At 40.1% G+C, this 10,686-nt stretch overlaps 1 pseudogene; it reads right to left on the bottom strand.

Moving 5' to 3' along the window:
- Positions 1–2,884: 2,884 nt before the first annotated feature.
- Positions 2,885–3,931, bottom strand: LOC111750542 (non-histone chromosomal protein HMG-14-like; annotated as a pseudogene).
- Positions 3,932–10,686: the final 6,755 nt, after the last annotated feature.

The following is a 10,686-nucleotide window of genomic DNA, read 5'->3' as shown; positions in this document are numbered from 1 at the left end:
GTCTAATAAGATGAGGACTAGAACTAAACACTGATTTTCTCAGACGACCTTGAAAAGAGAAATTCCCGTGAAGCAGTGGTGGAGATGAGGGCTTATGTTTGGCGAATTGAAAAGGGATGGAGAAATCAGGATGTATGGACAATTCTTTACCAGGAGCAGAGAAATGGGATGGTAGCTAGAAGGGAATACAGAGTCAAGGGAAGGTCACTTGCAACCAAGAGTCCTGATTATTATCCTCACTATACTGATGAGGGAATTGGAGCTCAGAGACTATACAACCTGCTCAATGACACACAACCAACATGCGGCAGCATTGCAGTTCCAAGTCAGGGTTTATTTGCTGAAATACACCCTCTTTCACACTATGTGATAGATTTTGCTGTTTACACTCCGCCTATAGTATCTAACACTAATAATAGGCAATAATAGGCAATACTATAATATAAAATAATTACGATACATAATGGTGTTTTATTTTAATATTGCTGTTATTATTTTGATTTCCAGGAGTCCAACTCGCTTTTGCTGCAGAACCCATTATATTTACCATCCATATAAAGTAGAAAAATGGCAGCGAAGTGACACATGTCTTGTTAGAATGGAGTCAGGAGCACAATGAAGTTAATGATTAAGCTGATGATAGAAAGTGTCGAAATCTAGAATTCTTTATTTTATTATCTACTGAAGACACAAAAGCTGAAAGTAATCACTAAGTCCCAGATACATAAAACAAGTTAACTTATTTTGCTAAGCTGTATGTTTAACTACTCCTTGGAATTTTACAGCTCCTAATAGCCAACATTATTTGCTATAGCCAACATTATTTGCTATAGTTGGTGCAGATATACATCAAACTAAGAATTTATGGGCAGTTTTCTTATAATTCGCTGTATAGTCACTTGTCATTTGCATTTCTATTTTGAGTGTCTTCATTAATGCTAACCTTTAAATTCAATGTCCTGTGTGGCTGTTTTCTGAGATACGTTTTCTTCTTCTTCTATCATTAATTTGAATATTTATGACTCTTTCTTTGTAACTTTCTTTCACATTATTTGGCTGTATATAGGTGACCTTGAATTTGTCAGATACCCTTAAATCTTATACAGAGTTTTGACTGTTTCTTTTTTTTACTGTGGGTTAGCTGCTTTTTGGCCTCAGTTTAGGAATGGGTACTAGTAAAGTAAAATGTAAGGGCTGCTCTGCTATGGATTCCCTTTGTGATTCTGGGTCAATCACTGTCCTGCCCAACTTCCTTCCACCCTCACAACTGAGTTGGTAATCAACAATCTTTTCTTCCCAGACTATTAGGTTCTGGGCTTTTTGTGATGTGTCATATGTTTCAATGGTTTATGCTATTTTTATTTCAGGAGAGGAGTAGTACTTATTGATCTTATAAGGGTGTTGTGAAAATTAATCAGTTAATGTTCACAAAGTACTTTGAAGATTAAAAGCCCAACATAAATGCTTATTATTGCTTTATGCACACCAAGGGCCTAGCTGGCCAGGCAAATGTGTTTCCCAGAGATGAAAGGATTATGCAACATAGAAAATTGTGTTTTAGTACTGTAAGGTTGGCAAACAGGTTACTCAGGATTGCATGTGTGGGAATTAACTCTCACCAGAACATAAAATATCCCATCAAGGCCTGGAAAAATATAATTTGTTAGAACTACTGTTGACTTCCAAAGGATCTAGGCCAAGATGACTATCACTTTATGATATTGAGTGTGATGATGAGGCTGACAAGTTTCTCAGGTAGGGATGAAAGAAAGAAGAAAGGTAGGCCCAGGACTCTGAGGAGCTAATACTACCTAAGAGCTCTCACAGCCCTGTTTGATGATAAGATGGGGTGCTGAGTGACTGGAATGACACATGGTCAATCTCAACACTCCCGAAAAAGCTTCAGCTAAGGTCATGGACATTAAACAGAATCTGTCCATCTGGAAATGCATATCGTAACCTTGAACACTGCTGGCAAAGTTTAAATTGATGCAGCCTTTCTGGAGAAGAAGTTCTAATAGATACCCAAAGTGTTAAAAGGATAGATATCTTTAAGCCAGCAATTCCCCTTCTAGGAAGTCTTCTGCTTTTTTCATAATTGGTATTTTAATGATTGATTTAAGGGTCAGTACAGAGTCATTATGAGCAATTTGTACCCAATTCTTAATGTACGTACCAGAAATCTAAAAAGCGTGTAGTTATAACTCTTTTCTATATTTCAGTGACTTTCCAGCTTTAAATTTCGAGGCAAATTTTCCTTAAGAGGGTATCAAGTACCAGTTATCTTCAATTGCTGGTAAGATGTTACATCATGTTGTTGTTAGCTGCCAAAGAGTTGGTTTGGACTCATAGCAACCCTATGAACAACAGAACAAAACACTGCCTGGTCCTGCGCCATCCTCACAATCATTGTAATGCTCGAGCCCATTGTTGCAGCCATTGTGTCAATCCATCGCATTGAGGGTCTCCTGTGTTTTCACTGACCCTCTACTTTCCCAAGCATGATGTACTTCCCCAGGGACTGGTCCCTCCTGATAACATGTTCAAAGTATGTGAGGTGAAGTCTCGCCATCCTTGCTTCTAAGGAGCATTCAGGCTGTACTTCTTCCAAGACAGATTTGTTTGTTCTTCTGGCAGTCTGTTGTATACTCAATATTCTTTGCCAACACCGTAATTCAAAGGTGTCAGTTCTTCTTTAGGCTTCCTTATTCGTTGTCCAGCTTTCACATGTATATGAGGCAATTGAAAACACCACGGCTTGAGTCAAGCGCACCTTAGTCCTTAAAGTGACATCTTTGCTTTTTTAATACTTTAAAGTGATCTTTTGCAGCACATTTGCCCAAAGCAATGTGTCATTTTATTTCTTGACTGCTGCTTCCATGGGCATTGATTGTGGATCCAAGTAAAATGAAATCCTTGACTTCAATCTTTTCTCTGTTTATCTTGATGTTGTTTATTGGTCTATTTGTGAGAATTTTGTTTTATGTTGAGGTATAATCCATGCTGAGGGCTACGGTCTTTGATCTTATTCAGTAAGTGCTTTAAGTCTCGCTAATACACAATTTAATATTACACACACCACACACTCAAATTTTCAAACCTTCACAGCACATAACAAATTTATTAGGAAAACTGGACTACCATGATCAAAGATGTTACAGAATACACACAGTTCTTACAGGGAGTGTCAAGAGAGGGAACAGTTTTCTTTAAGAAACAATTCTACTAAAAAACAACATGGAAATAGAAGTAATTTAAAATGTTCAAGACATATAAATGCATGACAGCAACTGCAAATTGCCATTAAGTATATTTCGTATTAGGGGATATAAAAAGTGCGCCCCCCCATGGAATGTCACATTAACACCAAAGACAGTCAAAGCCTCCCACAATTCGACATCACACTATTCTCTGGTTATACCAAAAAACCACCAACAAATGATTTCACCTCTTTAAGAAAATTTATACTTAAAAAATGGGATGAGGTGGGTTTTCCTCATTAAAAACGTTTCTAGAGCTAGTAAAAACCTTGCATTTACAAAATAGTTGATAAAAATCTTTCTCTGAATTGTACAAGAAGGAAGAAACAGGGTACCACTGATAAGACATGGTAGACCAACATTTGTCTCCTGCTTCATCAGAGGCTGGACACTCCTCATTTTTATTTCCCCCATTTTCTGAAGGTCAATCTTTAGTTTTTTGTTAGCCACTTCAGCGCGCTTTCCCTTTGCTCCCGTTTTCCCTTTTTGTTTGCACTTTTTTTTTGTCTGAAGATTTACCCCTTCCTGCTGGCTTTTTTGATTTCCTTTCCATTTTTGCCAGGAGCAGGTTTAGCTGACAACCTCGCGGATCACCTCTTGGGCTCCTCCTTCAGGGCCTCTTTGGCGGAGCTGACCTTCCTCCTGGCGATCTCAGCCGTGGGGAGGCGCATGCTGGGTGTTGCTGGCCGTGGCGCGCTGCGAGCCTTTGAGAAAGTGGGCTACTTGGTCACTGCGGCTTTGCCTGCCAGCCAAGCTGCTGGGATCCCTAGAGGAAGTTTTCTTTTGGAATATTTGTTTACTTTGATGTTAATACTTACAAAATTTAAACAATGTAAATGTGCAATAATAGGGGATTGCTGAAACAAATTATGGTTCAAGCATAAAATGGAATATTATAAAGCCATTAAAAATGAAAATCTAGACAGTTGTTTATTAACAAGAAAAGATTCAAAATAGAGTAAGTTTAAAAAAGCAGCTGATGAACATAATATAAATCATGATAAAGAGATTTTGGGGTACTTTTATTTTGTAGTCTTTGCTTATCCCTATTTTCTAATTTCTCTATACTAAGCATTTATCACTTTTATAATTAAAAAAAATTATTAAAAAAAAAAGCTATATATTCCCATCAGCATTCATGAGGATAATAAGGCCGTAATAGTTTCTGAGAATGAATTAAAATAACTTGGTTTATCTCATAATTTATCAGGTTTCCTTTTGACCTCAATTTTCTTTGAAGTCTTAGGCTGCTTATTTTACCCCCGCTGGCCTCCATGACCAGCTCTGCTGGGCTCATGATCACAACCCACCAGGACTTTTGCCTGAACCCGGCACTCCTCGCCTCCCACCCTAGCTGAGGTGGGAAACATCCTGGATCTTCTCTGTGCCCACCACAAACACAATGTAGCTGTGTAGAGGAAGTAGTGCCTGGCGGGGGGGGGGGGGGGGCGGGGAGGGAACATTTGACCCATGGAAGACAGGACCTAGAGGATACAATTTTATCTCTTCTTAACCCAGATGCTGTGCCCTGAGATGCAGCACCTCATGGGCCTCTCTGAAGACTCTAACACAACACTGAACAATCAGTAGCACTCTATACCCAAAGGCGGCCAGCTGTACAAAGCACCCTGTTACCGTCTCTCCCTTTCCTTCTCTGCCTCATTTCCCCTTTCCTGGACAAATAAAGTGGTGGCACCAAAGCTTTGTCTCCGCTTTGGTTTCTTGTGAGCACCAAGCTAAGATATGATTTGTGAGACACATAGATAGGAAAGCACTGGATTTCAAAGGTACCATTGCCATTGAAGATCTAGATATTCAAACAACCAATTAAATTTAAGGTAATAATAGCTAGTATTTACTAAATAATTTCTATGTGCCAGATACTAGACATTGTATAATTTTAATTCCCATAACAACATCTATATTTTATAACTGAAGAAATTTTGGACTAGAGAAGTTAAGAAATTCAGCCAAGGTCACAGAGCATGGCCTTTGAACTTAGGTGAGCCCAGCAGCAAATCTACTGTTCCTCACAGTGCTCCAGAAGCACGAGCCACACAAGGATCTTAAGAGATGGCTCCTACCTCAAGGATTATATAGTCAGGTTACAGAGCCACAACTGGGACACATAAACCATTAGTAAAGAATGAAAGATGGTGTTTAAGAAAACGTTAAATTGTGTGACCCAGAGTATAATTGCTATCAAATTTAGGAAACAAGGACATTGAAGAGGCCTGAAGGAGTCCCTGACAGGAGGGAGTGCTGCACCACAGCTGAATCTGAGTGGATAGGTATGGTTTGGGAAAACAGTGAGAAGGGAGGAACAAAGCCAAAGAAATTCATGGATGAGTCTGTAGGGGGAGGATTAGCATGCCGTGTTTGTAGAATAGAGAGTGGAAAGTCCAGGATCGGGGGAAAAAAAAAAAAATTACGTGGGGTGGGATTAAGTAAGCTGGGAAGCTGGGGAAGTAGATTATCGTGGTTCTTGATAAAAAGCAGAAGAGTTTCTGCTTGTTATGGAGGGAAAAGGGAGCCATTCAAACCTTTTGAGGAAGAGAAATGTGTGATGCTGCAGTGAGTAGAATGACTTTCTAAGGAAGAGGTGATGAAGACAAGAGGCTAAGAGCCTTGAAATGCTGTAATATGGGCTCAGTAGATGTTAGAAGAATTTTGTGTTTATAAATCCTGTTGCTGTTAAGCTGATTCCGACTCATGGAGACCCCATGTGTTATAGAGTAGAACTGCTCCATAGGGTTTTTTTGGCTGTAATTTTTATGGAAGCACCAAATTACCAGACCTTTCTTCTGCGGTGTTATTGGGTGGGTTCAAACCACCAACCTCTAGGTTATTAGCCAAGTGCAAACCATTTGTGCCACCCGGGGTCTTTAAATGAAAAACACACACGCACAAATCTAATGCGAAAATTATAGCACGGAAGATTATGAAACTTTACTTTAGAAAAATGTAGACTAGAATTCTCTGGAGCCATCAGTAACTTAATTTCAGCTAAGACCATACCATTTATTTAATGCTTACTACATTCTGTGCCCTGTGATAAGTACTTTACATCCTTGCAATGTTTTCATCATTTCTGTCTCATTTACACTGGAGGAAAACTAATATTGTAAGAGGTTCAGCAACTTGTCCAAGTTCACTTGCTAGTGAATGATAAGAGTCCAAATTCAAACCTTGATCTGTCTAACTTGGAGGCTGGAGCCTTCTCTCTCCAGTCAGCTTCCCAAGGCCTTTTTCCTGGGAAGGTTTGGGTTACCCAAGAATTAAGAGTGAGACATTTTGTTTATGAGCACCCACATCACCTAATTAAAATTTAAGAACTTCTCAGTTTATAGGGCCTTACGAAGCCCTCCATCAATGTAGTTGACGGACAAGTTCCCCAGATAGGTTGATTTGGCATTGAGGGAATTTAATTCAGAGCAATTTCCCATCATTCATAGGCTATGGAAAAATTAAATGATAAAATCTGCCAACATATTTATGCTGACATACCTGTTCAGAATAATAACAAAGTCCCCATGGGAAGAAAGTTCTAGGAATTATAGAGTAGGAAGTGGTGACATCTTTAAAGAAAACCAGAGTGTTCCCACAGGGAGAGCGTGTTGGACTAACAAAAAGAGTACAAGCAAAACAAATAAATCTTGGAGATTTTTTTCCCCCCACATAAGGCCTATCAACCCCTCCAATCAGCTTGTTTCGGTAAATTTTACACTCTCGGGTAAGCTGGGTGGCAGCCTCCTTGTGCAATTTAAGTGTTCCAAGGGAGATTTCTCAATCCAATAGAAGAGAGTTGCATATTCGTAATTACAGGTGCTTGCAATTTTAGCAATTAGGTACTCCTTTCTGTCTTCAAATAAAGGTTTTGGTGTCTTTATGAGTTACTTATTAAAATGGAAATACTCTAGGGAGGGATAACACCTTGAATTCTTTTCAGATAAAATGTTGAAGATTTGATTTAATTCAGCCCATTTCAGTTAACTTGTTATCAACTTAATTCAACTGAGCCCCTACTATGTGCAAAGCCTTTCCAAATGTTTACTGAAGTAGGAAAAGATGAATCAGACAAGTGTTAGTCTTCTGCAAACTTTTCTTAAATATTTTAGTAAACGTTTTAGGCTTTGTGGGCCTGTTGCAATATTCAACTCTGCCACTGTAGTCCCAAAGCAGGCAAGACAATATTTAAATGATCACACATGGCTATGTTCCAATAAAATTTTATTTGCAAAAACAAGCTGTCCCCTGTTTTTTTGTTGTTGAGTGCCATCAAGTCGATTCTGACTCATAGTGACCCTGTAGGACAGAGTAGAACAGCCCCATGGGATTTCCTAGGCTGTAAATCTTTACGGAAGCAGATGGCAAGATCTTTTCTCCCATAGAACAGGGGGTGGGTTGGAATCACCGACCTTTTGGTTAGCAGCTGAACACTTTAACCATTGTGCCACCAGGGCTCCATCCTCTGTTCTAAATGCTTACAATTCAGCAGGGGATTTAATTAAGTTTGTCCTCTGATGAAATAAATTCCCAAAAAGAATTTGTGGGATATTGGGCCTGACTGGAAAATCACTGGAATCACCTGGGAAACTTTAAAATATATAGGTGCCTGGGTCCTTGTTTCACAAAATCAGAACCGCGTGTGTCTTCCCAAACCTGGAAAATCCCCCATTGCCCCACTGCTGTCAAGTCAATTCCAACTCATAGCGACCCTATATGACAGAGTAGAACTGCCCCATAGAGTTTCTAAGGAGCGCCTGGTGGATTCAAACTGCCAACTTTTTGGTTAGCAGCCATAGCTCTTAACTACTACACCACCTGGAAAATACTGCAGCGCAAATTCCAGCTTTGGCAAGATCTGTAATACTTATATTCAGATGCTACCTCCTAAGCATTTTCTTTACCCTTGTGTTTGAAGACCAGAGGTGACCAGAATAGTGGAAGGAGCATCGGAATTGATTCCCAAGACAGAGTTTGTGGGACTAAGAAGAGTTTCTCTAAAATGAAACTAAGACTCAGGAAAATGATAATGAGATATGTGAAGAAAGTTTTCAAACTTTCTGAAAAGCCTCACAAAAATTTTAAGAGTGAAATGTAAGGGAAACTAAGTAATTATTGTGTATATTTTCAGGTTAATAGGCAGTCTGGATTTAATCGAGGTGAATTTATGCCTTTTTTTTTTTTAGTGGCCTCACAGCAGCAGTGCTGCCTGGGTTCTATAGCAAAAAGTTCCTGCCACATTACAAAGTCTATTTCATCACACATCACCAGAGTCCTGTGTACACCTAATCACTCCTGGGGGAGGGACTGGGACTTGGAAAGATGTCCCTGTAATTGCTAGGAAAATGGTAACATAGTTTCTTCTCATTTTGCCCATTTGTCACAAAGAGCGTGGCTCCTCTGGCTAAATCCCCTGCCTTCTTGTTTTCACAGACAGACATGTCACTTCTTTGCATAAGACATGTCACTTCAAGCACTGAGCACACTGAGTACCAAGCAAGAAATGTCAAGTCATAGGAGAAAGTTGGAAGAACTTGTGCTTCATATTGGGTGAGACATTGTGCCTCAGTACCCTCATCTGTAAAATGGGGGTGTGAACACCAATGCTGGAGCCTGCCATGAATGTTAACTGAAGTATAATATAAAGTTCTTAGCACAAAGTTGGTAGTCAGTGAATGTTAATAAAGCATGAGGACAAAAGTTTTTCATTTTTATTCTTTGCAGTTCAAAGTCAAGGTTAGCATGATACTGCTTTAGTGGAGTTAAAGGGGCAAAAAAAATGAACCCTGTCGAACTCTAAAATGGCTAGTAAGGAGATCAGTGGGACCCAGGATGGACAAAAAGAAAAAAAAAAAAAATCAGCCAGGACAGATAAAATCTCTTCATGAAGCCCTGTCCCCATGCATGCAGGAGAAAGGGAAAGCCCCAGCCCCAGCAGGCAGCCTGTGCTATGTGGCCAGAGTCCAATCTCCACTGTGTCTGCCCAGCAAATGTTCACCCAGTGGACTACTTATAAACAGCAGCAGACTCCAGCCACAGCTGAAGGTCAGTGTCTAGGGAGGCAGGGCGGGTGGGTAGTCGGTGCTGCATAAGAGGCTTCACACTGACCCCGGATGACTCAGAGCTTAATTTTCATTTGGAAAGAGATTTAGTTTGGCACATTAACCTTACTTTGTTGGGAATACCAATAAAGCCGAGACAGGCTGGGGCCTTGTGTCTTCCTCCACTGAGAATTAAAAATTAGCCCAAGGGTCATGGAGAGCATCCAATGGACAAAGAAAAAAGTCTGTTTATTCATTTTTCCCTTTTCCTCCTTCCAACTTCTTCACAAACTGTTGTTCTCTTTGGTGCTTTCTTACATGGGCGTTCTGTCCTATCTTCTCCCACTTGGACAGGGGGGCCCCTGGTTCCTGCAATGAAATCTAGGGAAGCTTAGGTCTGAGATCTACATGTGAAAGGATGATTATGTTACAGCATGTGACACCTCATTTACTACCTTGTGTGTGCCTGTGTGCATGTGTGTGTTGAGGGGAGGTTGGCGGTGAGAGTGTTTTAAGGCCTGTTACTACACAGAAGGAGTCAGGATCAGGGACTGAAAAGCAGGAACCCTCCTGGAGGAAGAAAGAAGGATGGAGTATCTGGGCTATGAATTCATGCCAGGCCAACCTCCCCAATCAGCGTCCTCCCATCCCACCTTTCCATGTGGGTAAAACCAGGAGTATATTAATGGTAGGATAACTAAAATCCCCTGGGTTAAAGAGTGAGATTAAAGGATGGAGGACTGGATTAACAGGTATCTGTTTCAAAATGCAGGTGACCTGTCAGGGCTGTAGCAATCAGGAAAAGAAACTCAAGCTATTGCAAATCAATGATGCATGTTAATTCTCGTTTCCTTATTCTGTCCTAAAATTTGGGAGCAAACCCAGCCCAGCCTAACATATAGCCCGTAACAGTATGACAAAGGTGACTATTTGTGTTTTCGTTTCTTTTGGAACCCTACATATCCAATTTTAGATTCCATAGCTTAAGCCTGAAACGTGACAAGCCTCAGTGAGAAGTGAAACAAATATACCATTGATTCAAAGCTTAAAATGATTAGGAAAGACATTTTCCCTCACAGCAAAGCGTGATTGGGAAGTATTAGAAGAAAACTTCTGCTTAACTTGCTGGGTGAATTTCTCATTAAAAGCATTGCACAACACTTGCAAAAAAAGGTCGTGTTTTGATTTTTCAAATTCTCAAGTAACATTGAACCACAAAATTTTAGCATCATTAGAATCAAAATCAAGCATGAGAAAGGTGCTCGGAAAGGCACTGAAGGCAAGAAGGGTAACAGGAATGCAGGAATAACGTGAGAGGTGGAGGTGGTGAGCAGCACAAGAGAAATGAACAGAAGTTTTCTGGTTCAGGGAATGGTGAG

Source organism: Loxodonta africana, chromosome 2 (assembly GCF_030014295.1).
Source record: "Loxodonta africana isolate mLoxAfr1 chromosome 2, mLoxAfr1.hap2, whole genome shotgun sequence".
Classification (NCBI taxonomy): Eukaryota; Metazoa; Chordata; class Mammalia; order Proboscidea; family Elephantidae; genus Loxodonta; species Loxodonta africana.
Note: the sequence above shows the minus strand (reverse complement) of the source record. Positions and strands in the feature narration are given on the sequence as shown.